Genomic DNA, 12,028 nt, shown 5'->3' on the forward strand with positions numbered 1-12,028 from the left:
ATCTTTCAATCTACCTGATCTCATGACCAGTGTTCTTAGAGGTGTGCAGTGGTGCAAGTATGCTTGTACGCTCATGTATGACAAACCCTTAAGAATTTGGCAATGGGTACGCCAAACCATCCGCTGCACATTTTACAGTACACCTGTGACCCACCCCGCCGGGCTGCAGAGAAGTGGAGCCTCATCCCCTTCTCCTGCTGCATGTTAGCATGCCCCCATTTTCAGGGCCACGATCCTTGTGGCATGTGGCCACTCCCATTGGGCGTGCACACAGTACCACTAAGATTTGTTTTCTACTTGCACCACTGGTGTAATAAAAATGATGTAGTATGTTCTCGTGAACATCTTATTAATGTATAAAAGGAGCTGCTGAAGATGTGTAACTTACTGTATTGCTGCTTTTAACAAATAACAGTTTTAACTTAAAACAATCCATGGATAAAGAATTTGCCATTACATGGTTCATGTCTATGGTACCAATGCAATATGCTATTATTGATTATTGTTGTTACAATCTAGTTTTCAAGATTATATACAGCTATATGAAAAGAAAATATATTTTAAACATCTTTGATACCAGCTATCCTGCATTGGCTTTCTGCAGTACTGCTTGCCACTGTATTTCCTGCAGCAAGTTGCTGTAGCAATGTAACAGGTAAAGTGTACATAGGAGGTCATTCCGAGTTGTTCGCTCGTTGCCGATTTTCGCTATACTGCAATTAGTCGCTTACTGCGCATACGCAAGGTTCGCAGAGCGCATGCGCTTAGTTATTTTACACAAAAGTTAGGTATTTTACTCACGGCATAACAAAGCTTTTTCATCGCTGTGCTGATCGTAGTGTGATTGACAGGAAGTGGGTGTTTCTGGGCGGAAACTGGCCGTTTTATGGGAGTGTGCGGAAAAACGCAGGCGTTCGAGTTGCAAAACGCAGGAGTGGCTGGAGAAACGGGGGAGTGGTTGGGCAAACGCTGGGTGTGTTTGTGACGTCAAACCAGGAACGAAAAGGACTGAGCTGGTCGCAATGGCTGAGTAAGTCTGGAGCTACTCAGAAACTGCTAAGAAATTTCTATTCGCAATTCTGCTAATCTTTCGTTCGCAATTCTGCTAAGCTAAGATACACTCCCAGAGGGCGGTGGCTTAGCGTGTGCAATGCTGCTAAAATCTGCTAGCGAGCGAACAACTCGGAATCACCCCCAAAGTACAATAGAAGTGGGAGTGTTGTATAAAAATAAAGGTGACCTGAGTAAACATTAAGGTACGAAATGACAATCAAACAGCCTAATTATTTCCTTGTCAGAATGTATGACATCAGTAATCAGTTACCAGTCAAACACAACATTTGAGAATCTACTTTGTAGATTGTAAAATGCATCTTGTAAAATCATACTAAATATTGAGCAGTTATTGTTTCCCAATAATGACATGTGTGTAGGTGGTTCTAATTGTGTGTGTGAGGTTTTAAACTAGAGATGAGCGGGTTCGCTTTTACTCGGATTTACTCGGTTCTCAAAACGGCATCTTATTGGCTCATGGATGTCACATGTTTTGGATAGCCAATAGGAAAAATCTGGATAAACCTGAACTGGCGTTAAATCCGAACCCGCTCATCTCTTTTCTAAACTATGAATATTAAATACTGAATATGTGTACGGAAACAAATTGTCAAGTTTAATTATGGGATGCGGAAAGCATCCCAGCAGTCGGGGTGCCAGTAGTCATGTGACTGATGCCGGAATCCTGACACCACTGGGAATTCCGGTGCCAGAACATCGGACTCAGACATCTGTAAGGTTAGAATTGGGGCCACTGTTAGGGTAAGGACCAAGGGGTGTTTAGGGTTAGGCACTGGAGGGGAGGGGGGGTTGGGGGTCAGCCATAGCCGCCATCTCCCCCCATCTTAACCCTAGCTGCCACCCCAGGCAAGTTAGGGTCTCCTGTTGGCATTATAATTGTTGATATACCGGTGTCGGTCACATGACTGCTAGCATCCCGACCGCTGGCATCCTGTATCACACCTTTACAGGGCTACCATAAGACATTATGGGGCCCGGGACTGACAAAATAGACAGGGCCCCTCCCTCCCAAAAAAAAAAATTCTGCTGCACTGCTCCACCCCTATGTGATGTCATAAATTGTGACGTTACATGAAAGTGGACTGTTGAGGACGGTTTACAGAGAGCTGATGCGCAAATAAGGCTTGTGTTAAGAAGTTCTCCTTGCGCATCAGATTGCTGTTAAATCACAGACTGGTGCAGCTCTACAGGTATTGGCGATAGGAGTCATGGGTAGGCCCCCCTCCGGGGACACCATTCCCCACAGTCTGACCTTGATGGCTGCCCTGCACCTTTAATTACAGGCCATTAAAGTTCACTGCCTAGGGTGGCAGGGCCTGGATCCAGTTGATGAATGGTACCCTGAATGTACATCAACCAGTGATTGTGATATTAGTTTTGCTGTTATGTGTCACCCACTTTCTGCTTGTTGCACGTTTGTAGCTGGTCATGAGACCAAACAAAGGATCTCTATGAGGTTTATGCAAATGTGCATACATTTTTTTTTACAGTTTGTTGTTCAAGATAGTCACTGAAATTACTGACTACAGGGCTGTTTTAGACATTAATAGGTCCATGGCAATAATTATATTACAGGACCCCGTTGCCTTTTGCAAAACATGGAGGGTAATGTGTAAGGCTTTTTCCAAAAGGTAGCTATATCAAGTTTTCATTATGATTATAGAGCCAAAGGCTTGACATATCAGCCTCATAATGTCTCAAAGGGATCGGTATGTGATCCCGGAGGGCGAGATGGTGGCGGTCACAATACCGACGCCGATATCCAGATGGTCAAAATCCCGACAAGGATAAGGTAAGCATTCTCCATCCCCTCTACCACCCTAACCCTCCATTACCACAGCCTAACCCTAACCTCCCTCCTTAGTGTCTAACCCTAACCATCCCCTTAGTACCTAAACCTAACCCCCTCTCGCCGGTGGTGCTTAAACCTAACATCCACTCCCCGCAGCCTAACCCTGACCTAACTCCCTCCACAGCCTAACCCTAACACCCCCTTCCCTCCCCCAGGTTGTGCCTAAACCTAACTCCCCCCTTCCCCACAGCAAAATCCTAACCTTCCCGGCTATAATTACCTTAGGGATCCCGGCTGTCAGGATCCCATCATCAGGATACTGACCTGATCAGGATTCCGGCAACGGTGTTCTGACGGGTGTCGGGATTGCGGCATTGGTATTTCAACTGCCAGAATCCCAAAAGCTGGGATCCTAAACGTATACCCAGGCCCGGCGCTACCCGCTCAGCGAAGAGATGCAGTGCAGGGAGGCGCTGGGATGGAGAGGCGCTCCCCCTGCTCTGCATCCCTTCCCTGCTGCTGCGCCGTCCTGTCCCCCCTGCTGCTGCTGCCTGCTGATGTATGACAGGCAGTGGCGCCGGCAGCATGAAAAGCCCACTCCCCCCCAATCATCTGTGACCGCAGCTGTGTGCAGTGCGGGTCCTTAAAAGGGGCGGAGCAATGACAACATGAGGGGGTGGAGCTACACAGGATAGAGGGGAGGAGCTACACGGGACCAGGCAGCTGACTAGTAGGAGAGAAATCACTGCAGTGACGGCCAGCCAGACTTGGTAAGTGGAGGGTGAGAGAGAAATGTATGTGTGTGTGTATGCTGTGTGTGTGTGTGTGTGTGTGTATGTATGTATGTGTGTGTGTGTGCGGTGGGGTGTGTGTGTGTGTGTGTGTATATGGTGGGTGTGTATGTGTGTGTGTATATATGTGTGAAGTGTGTGTGTGTGTGTGTGAGGTATGTCTGTGTGCGTGCGCTTTATGGACGCTACTACTGGGTAAGCCATTACATGTAAGGACGCTACTACTACAGGGGCGGCATTATGTATAAGGACGCTACTATTACTGGGGGGGCATTACGTATAAGGATGCTAATATTACTTGGGGGGCATTACATATAACAATGCTACTACTACTGGGTGGGCATTATGTATAAGGACGCTACTACTGGGGGGGCCGTTACATGTAAGGACGCTACTACTACTGGGGCAGCATTGCGTATAAGGACGCTACTATTACTGGGGGGGCATTACGTATAAGGACGCTACTATTACTGGTGGGAGGGCATTACATATAATGATGCTACTACTACTGGGGGGGCATTACATATAAGGACGCTACTACTACTGGGGGGGGGGGCATTATGTATAAGGACGGTACTACTACTGGGGGCACATTACGTATAAGGTAGCTACTACTACTTGGGGACATTATGTACAAGGACGCTACTATTACTGGGGGGGCATTACGTATAACAATGCTACTACTACTGGGGTGCATTACATATAAGGACGCTACTACTACGGGTGGGGCATTACTTATAAGATGAATAAGATTGTGCTACATTGTGGCGTAATTTTAAATGGGGGTACTATTGTGTGTCCTTGCCCCTTACTTGTGAGACCGCACCCTTTTCCCGGCGCGCGCCAAAGGAATATGGGAGGGAGCAAATGTATAGTTTGCAGGGGGGCGCCGAACACCCTAGCACCGGCCCTGCGTATACCGTCTCAAAAGCTAAAATTCTTATAGACAGGAATCATGCTTAGAAACCATAGATAATACCCTCTCTGCCAATGTACGGCATAACTGGAGCAGAGATTATCTGCTTGTAGTATGAGACCAGAGCATGTCTGTTAATTACAAACATATTGTCACTGCAGCAGTTCTGGGTCAAGAATCTTCAGAGATCAACTTTCTATATATGCATTACTGGGACTCAGACTTGTTTGGGTGACTATGCCATAACTGAGTTTAGAATTACTTGTTCACCATTCATTGTGATGATACATTTACATTTTACCAGGAAACCCTATTTGTAGGGCATTGCATGGTCACTGTGATGTAACTGCCTTCTTCATCTACCTTTAGATAACTATAAATAGCAAATCCTGCATTTTACGGATTATTAGAATCAGCCTCTTCTTCATTCAATGCTAGCTTAGAGTTCCCATTCATGCATTTGAGTATCTACAATCAACATCTTTGACCCTCTTGGACATCTCATGACCCTCAGTTGGAAACATACAGTACAATATCTACTGTATGATCAGCTTTTTTTGGAACATAGAATACTCTGAGACTTTAGTTTACCTTAACCAACCTCCTGGCGTGGCTGCATGAGATGCGACTACAGCCATCTGGGCTTTCTATCTGCTGCTGCATCCCCATTTTCAGAGGGGACAAAACATATCTCCTTCTTCTCCTCAGGCCCTCCTGGCAGCAATACAACAGTCTGGGATTGCCGGCATCACTGCCAAATTAGCACCCCAGAATGCCATGGTCAGTGAGTTAAAAATCAGTGGAATGAGGGGAACTGAAGTTCCTGTCTGAGTACTACTGTTGTGGGAGTGGTAAGTGACCTGGGGAGGGCATCAATAGCCCCAGGTGTAGGTCAATAGTCATAGGGGCATGAGAAGTTAATGTCCCAAGGGATTCTATCGCCACTGAGTAGGGGAGAGTCTAGTCACTTAGGGAGTTCACTTCTGCTGTAGGGAAGGGGGTTACAACTGGAGAGTCCTTCTTTGGGTTCCCTTTAGAACTCCGAGGATCTTTTGGCAGTGACCCCTGACCCCCCCTCCTGGGTTGAGTCCCATAGAAAGCGCCAGCAGGTCATCTAGCCTATAAGAGCCACTTTTCCCATAAGACTTTATATGTCTACCAGTACTGGGAAACCCTATCAGGACTTGCGCCACTGATGGTAGTATGAGCTCAACCCCAGACTGTCCTGAATTAATGACGGTGAGAGAAAGAGTTTGAAAGCAAGAGTGGAATTATGAAGAGTGAGGCAAAGGGAAGGCAAGCAATGAAGACAGGGCTGAGACTGAGGTAAAAGAGTTAAAGGGAAATAGCGAGACTGAGGAGTGGAAGACACAGAGGGAATAATAAACTATAGAAACGCAAACCGGGGAGCGGCCTCTGGACTGGGAGGAGCAGTAACTTCTGTTAAACACCAGTGCACTAGTGTACAGCATAATAAAACTAAAGGCATTTAGTAATATGTGCAAAAACACACATAACAACTCTGGAACTGAGTAATGGCTGGGCACAGGAACACTGCCTGAAGATGAGTGCTGAGAGGCAGGGGACGAAATCCACAGGCTGCGACTAGACCCAAGTGTCAAGGGCTCCCGCTGCAACTTGGAGCTATAACCAGCAAGGCGTGAAGGACAGAGCTTAAAAATAAAGGGAGTGAACCAATGAGGATCAACACATCCAGCCTCCCTTAATGACAGATTCCCATCAGGTGTGCTGCTGCACATCCACCAGCCCCTCTGTGTGACTCCCACAGGAGTCTTCCTGCTTCCTGGATGCCTAGCGACGACCGGACACTGAAAGCCGCACACTGTGGCTGTAATAAAGGGTTTGTTCTCCAGTGGGAACCTATGGACATGGGAGGAGGATATTACCTCTGGAGGATCTGTTACCATTGCTGGCGGGAAAGATAACATCACCACTGGATCAATTGACACTGGGGTATCAAATGCCACTAGGGGGAGGTGGGTAATTTTACAATGGGGTCCTATGGACATTGGGAGTGCTAGACATCCCACGTGTGTTTTTTCAACTAAAAATTAAATATATTTTTGAAAAATTTGTTTTGGACTAAATAAAATTTAAAAATGATTGACACTTTTTTGGGGTTAGTTTTGAAAAACAAATTGTTATCTGTGTAAAAGTAGTAAGTAGCACAGCTGCTATTAGTGTTTGTGTGGTCAGGGCTTTATTTTATGTCATCCTTCAGCATCAGTCTCAGACTCACCCTTTATTCCATTTCACTTAATGCATTTTATCTTACAAAGTGTTATATTGTGACATTGTTTCTGAAATGAATAATGAGTAATACATGGAAAGAGCTAATTATGTTCTCATTAACTACATATTCATGCATTAGTTGATGGCTGGCAATTTGAATTTACAAATATTAACTGTAATTTGTCCATAGACTGCACCATTAGTGCAGACAACCTGGTAGACCGTCGGCAGGATGAGCTATGGTCTGAGTATTGGAGTGTCTCTGAATGCCACGAGAGGTAAAAAGCATGCAGTCAAAGCATGGGGTTGATTGACGGTTGGGTGGATTGGACAGGTTTGATAACGAAATCAAACAATCCAGACAGTGATTTCATTGGCTGATACAGAAGCTTTGTTTAGTGTATGGCAGCTTTAGTTTGTATGTGTTGCTACAAAAACCTTGCTGTTAGATTACAGTTGCCGTCTGAAATATAACATTCCTGGGTGTTTCTATAGCTTTGTCCTGAGCTAGGCACAGCCAGAGATTTTATATTTACCGCAGACTTTTAAATCATAACATCTCCAGTACAGACACCTTCTAGATGCAAAGCACAAGAGAAGCACTCTGACTTCCATATCCTCAGATTCAGGAAAACTTGGGTGTTTTCTAAAGGTATCTCCCACTGTTTATTTATCACACTTTCAGAGTATAGGAAAGAACATATAATAATAAATATTAATGTCTTAAAAAATTGCATTATAATAGAAAATCTGAATTAAATTACATTTACAGTAATATTAGGTAATTAGTTAGATCTAACAAATACAAATTATACACAAATGTCATGTAAGTGTAAAAAGATATTTCTTATTATATGTCACTGATTCATTTTGATGAGTACATTTTGATTTTAATGATGTACAAGCTATTTCTTTGTAGGTTTTAAAAATGTGTTGAGAACATGCAAATTCTGTAGCTAACTGTATCCTCTGTTAAAGGTGTTATTGACCTTTGGATAATGACTGCCCCTAAGTAGTGTCCTTGCATAACACTGTAGAGTTTCCAGCACTGGAATTCCCACAATTACATTAAATCATCACTATAAAGGGGTCTATACATGGAGCAGTGAAAAGCCTTTTATCAGAGATAACAGGGCTTTTCCCTCTACCTCCAACTTTCCATTTAGCTTCTCTAAACAAATTTGCCATCTCAGGATGGCGTAAGGAGGCTGGAGAGGGGAGAAGAGCAGTGGAGACTGTTGTCTCCCGTCCCCTTCTCTGACATCAGCTAATGACAGGTCCCCAATGCTACTAGGCAGGGAATTAGGGATGGATGTCCCCAGCAGTCACCTGAGACTGCCAATACCAACTGTAATCCCTCCCACCGCCACCCCTGATACCCATACTCTGCCCACCTAGCTGCTCACTGCACTCTCACCCTGCAAGGGCATCAACAGCAGCCACACTCTGCCCCACACCTCAACTGACCTCGGGACCCCCAGCCCCCATCGCCGACTTTCCTATGCTCCCGTTACCGGTGCTGATGCTGGTGCTGCACAGAGGTTGGGGAAGACGTCTTCTCTTCCCCCCATGCTGCTAGCGGGCACTTGGTGCGGTACCCCTGCTTCTCTGTGTAGCCGGCTGCTGGAGTACAGGGGTACTATTAAGACTTGCTGGCTCCAGCTACTCCCGTCCGACAGCCTGCCCCTCTTATTCTGATACTTTGCCCCTTCTCCACCCCATTGGCTGAATTGTTGTGCTCTGATAATTGAAGTGACCTGGCATATGCATTTGCCAGGTCACTGCTAACTGCCCGCTGCCCCATGTTACCTTCACATGGCCGGATGGCTCACTCTGTCAACTGCGCATGTGCAGTATCAGGGGACTGGATACAAATGCAGTATGGCAGTGATCTGCTGCTTTGCTGAGGAGGGTGACATCGTGGGACACTGCAAGATGGGTATTTGTGAATCACATGGTAACGTCAAGATATATTGCATCAATATGAGGCGATCTGTCTTGAAACTTACCATATCCATTTCACTACCTTCATGAATAGACCCCATAGTCTTTTCACCCTACCAGGTTTTTTTTTTTTCTTGAAGCCCGAGGTGCATGGTGGCTTCATCACCCAGTGGACAGTAAAAAAACCATACTGGGGGCATAGGACCTTGGACCCTCTCCAAAAGGAGAAGTGCCCCATTACTCCCCAACTCCTCAGAGCTAAAATTATATTCAAGCCCCCTCTTGCCGATGCTCAGAGGGACCCCTTGTATGCCCGACCCCCAGAGCTAAAAGGCCCCTTAGGGGGCAAAGGTTTTCAGATCTCCCTCCTCCGCATGAGTCGGGTCGTTCCTTTCTCCCCAGGGTTGGCCGAAGCTTTCCCCTGGGAAACAAAAAACCTTCAGTCCTCCCCAAAAGGATAGGGCCTTGGCTACAAGGGGAGAGGGCGGCTCATAAGGATCTCACCTAAACCCCACAAAGAAGTGAAACACACACGGAAAAAAAAAAAAGGTGTGGTGAAGTGCAAAAAAAAGGTGCAAAACACACATGAAAAAAAAAAAGATAAATAAATAAGCCCCAGCCAGAAAGCAGAGGGAAAAGTGAAAATTTTCCTTGCCCTAGCCAAAACACCAGGGCAAAGGAAAAGCGCCTCCAGACAAAAGCGGTGAAGTGAAAGTGCAGAGTACCATACTAGTGCAAGGTGGAATGATCACCAGTGCATGTTCAGGCACCCCTACCAGTAATATACCTGCCTGTCTAGTCAGGCTGGGAACAGGCACTATTAGAAAGACTGTGTCCTCTCTGCCTCACAGCGTCTTATAGTTTAATGGCAACCAGATTGCCACACAGGTGACATAGGCTATATATATTCTTGGCAATAGCAAGTAATGTCATGGCATTTCCTTGTATGTGTTACTATAATGTGACAAATCACTGCTTTAAAAACAAACATAGTGACTACTGTTTCAAGATGTCAATTTCTATTCTGTAATACATTCCCTATTGAAATTACATTTCTTCCATGCATACGTGATGCTACAGTTGTATCTTATCTAAAAAAATCAAACTTGATTTCAGTATTATTGTTTTATTCAGGAGAATACTGGAAAATTCCCACCCAATTAAAATGCAAATTAAATCTCTTCCATATAAATGTGATGTTGTAGCTTATCTGGAAGTCGTAGATATCTGCAAAAGGTGGAACACTTTTAGTGATATTATTTTGCCTCTGTTACAAATAATATATGTAAATAGATAAGACAAAATGTAAACAAAGTACATTTGGTAGTAAATAGCAGAGGTGGTAGAAGAAGCTGTTGCACAGGAGTAAACTCCTGGAGGAATGACAAACACACTGCACCACCTGAACTTAATATTGGGGGTCACCTCTGAGTGGTATGGGTCATTAGGTCGACCACACTTAGGTCGACATTCATTAGGTCGACATGGTCACCAGGTTGACATGTCCTTAAGTCAACATGAACAAGGTCGACATGGAAACCGGTCGACATGAGGTTTTTTTTTTACTTTTTTTGGTGTCATTTTCTTCGTAAAGTGACGGGGAACCCCAAATAGTGCACCGTGTCCCCTCGCATGGCTCACTTCGCTCGCCATGCTTCGGGCAAGGTGCCTTGTTCCGCTGCCGCTACGCCCAGCACAGGTTGCTATTCCCAATCGTAGTCCATGTGGATCGTAAAGTATGAAAAAGTTCAACATTTTTTTTTAAAAGTGAAAAACGCATGTCGATCTTTTTCCTTTGTCGACCTAGTACATGTCGACCTAGTGACCATGTCGACCTAATGCATTTCGACCAATAGTGGTTGACCTAATGACTGTAGGCCTAAGTGTGGTTGACCTAATGACCGTAACCCCCTCTGAGTAATACTACTCAGGGACAAGAGTTATGTATTAGAATGGTATGCACTTGGGGTTCTGCGCAAATTATCTGGCATTGAGGTTCTGTTCAACAAGGTTCTATGCAGTTGGGGAAAAGTGCAATGTGAAACTACGGGCAAACTGGCTTTCACTAAGGTTTGTACTAAAAGGCAGTACTGTGCGGAGAGGGATATATGTACTACAGAGTGGTCTACGTATTAAGGGGTAGTATGCGACTATTGGTGTCACTTATTAAAGTGCTGCAGCTACTCCACAATAAGTGGGACAAACACGCAGGAAGATATACTATAGCAGCACTTAATGTGCCGCTGTAGAATGTCCTGCTTTGCCTCTTAGCTAGGTGAAGCCAGGAGCAATAACCCTGAGATATCTGGGTTATATTTACTATGGGTAAGTACTCTGCTGGTCCACTACTCTACTCTTTTTTTTAACTGCTTTATACATCTCCCCCTCTGTGTCTCACTCCTGTACAGCCTCACTGCGCATGTGCAAGATCTCGCAAACATCACTAGATCTTACGGACAGCCAGGAACCTCAGCAGATGCCACAGATTTCTACACATGCTGCATACCACCGATATGTAAAAATAGATGGGATGTGGTTATGTGACTGCCACTCAGGATCCTGGCTGTCACCATGCCGGAGCTGGGATCACTTGCGATCAAACACCCGACAGTCGGCATGCTGACTAACAGGGACTATTCCCACTTGTGGGTGTTCATGACACCCACAGAATGGGAATAAAAGTTGTGGCAAGCTCAGCGAACAAGGTTCTCTGAAGCGATCCAGCCCCCCCCCCCGGCAACATTCTGCGGGCCCTCTGCCGGTATCACAGACCCAACCCAAATAGATAAGTAACTAAAGTGCTTAGTGGTTTTTCTTTTTATTATAATTTTAAAACATTGTTGAGATTAAATCTAGAAATATGAAAAGATTCAACATACAGCGGTGTTTGCAAACTGAACAGTCACAAGGCTTATCATTTTTTAATAATATCTAATGCGTTTGGTGACAGTGTTATTTATCATAGGTCACGAACCGATCACAACTGATCATCTAAGAAGAGCCCGAGCCAACGGTTCACTCTGAAGGTGCAGGAGCAGCTCTGGCTCCGCGGCACACCTTGCAACTGGTCGCTGCACACTAGTGTGCCACGCCACACTGGTTGAAAAAGCCTGCTCTATGGTACAGTAATATTAGGCTCAGACTCGGTAGCTTAGCAAACATTGTGTGATTGGTACAGGGTGATACCAGTGTAACAGTGACCTGGGTAAACAATGAGATTACAATGTTGGTCTCAGCTGTCAGGGACGTGCAGTCAGG

The sequence above is a fragment of the Pseudophryne corroboree genome, chromosome 8 (assembly GCF_028390025.1).
Source record: "Pseudophryne corroboree isolate aPseCor3 chromosome 8, aPseCor3.hap2, whole genome shotgun sequence".
Taxonomy (NCBI): Eukaryota; Metazoa; Chordata; class Amphibia; order Anura; family Myobatrachidae; genus Pseudophryne; species Pseudophryne corroboree.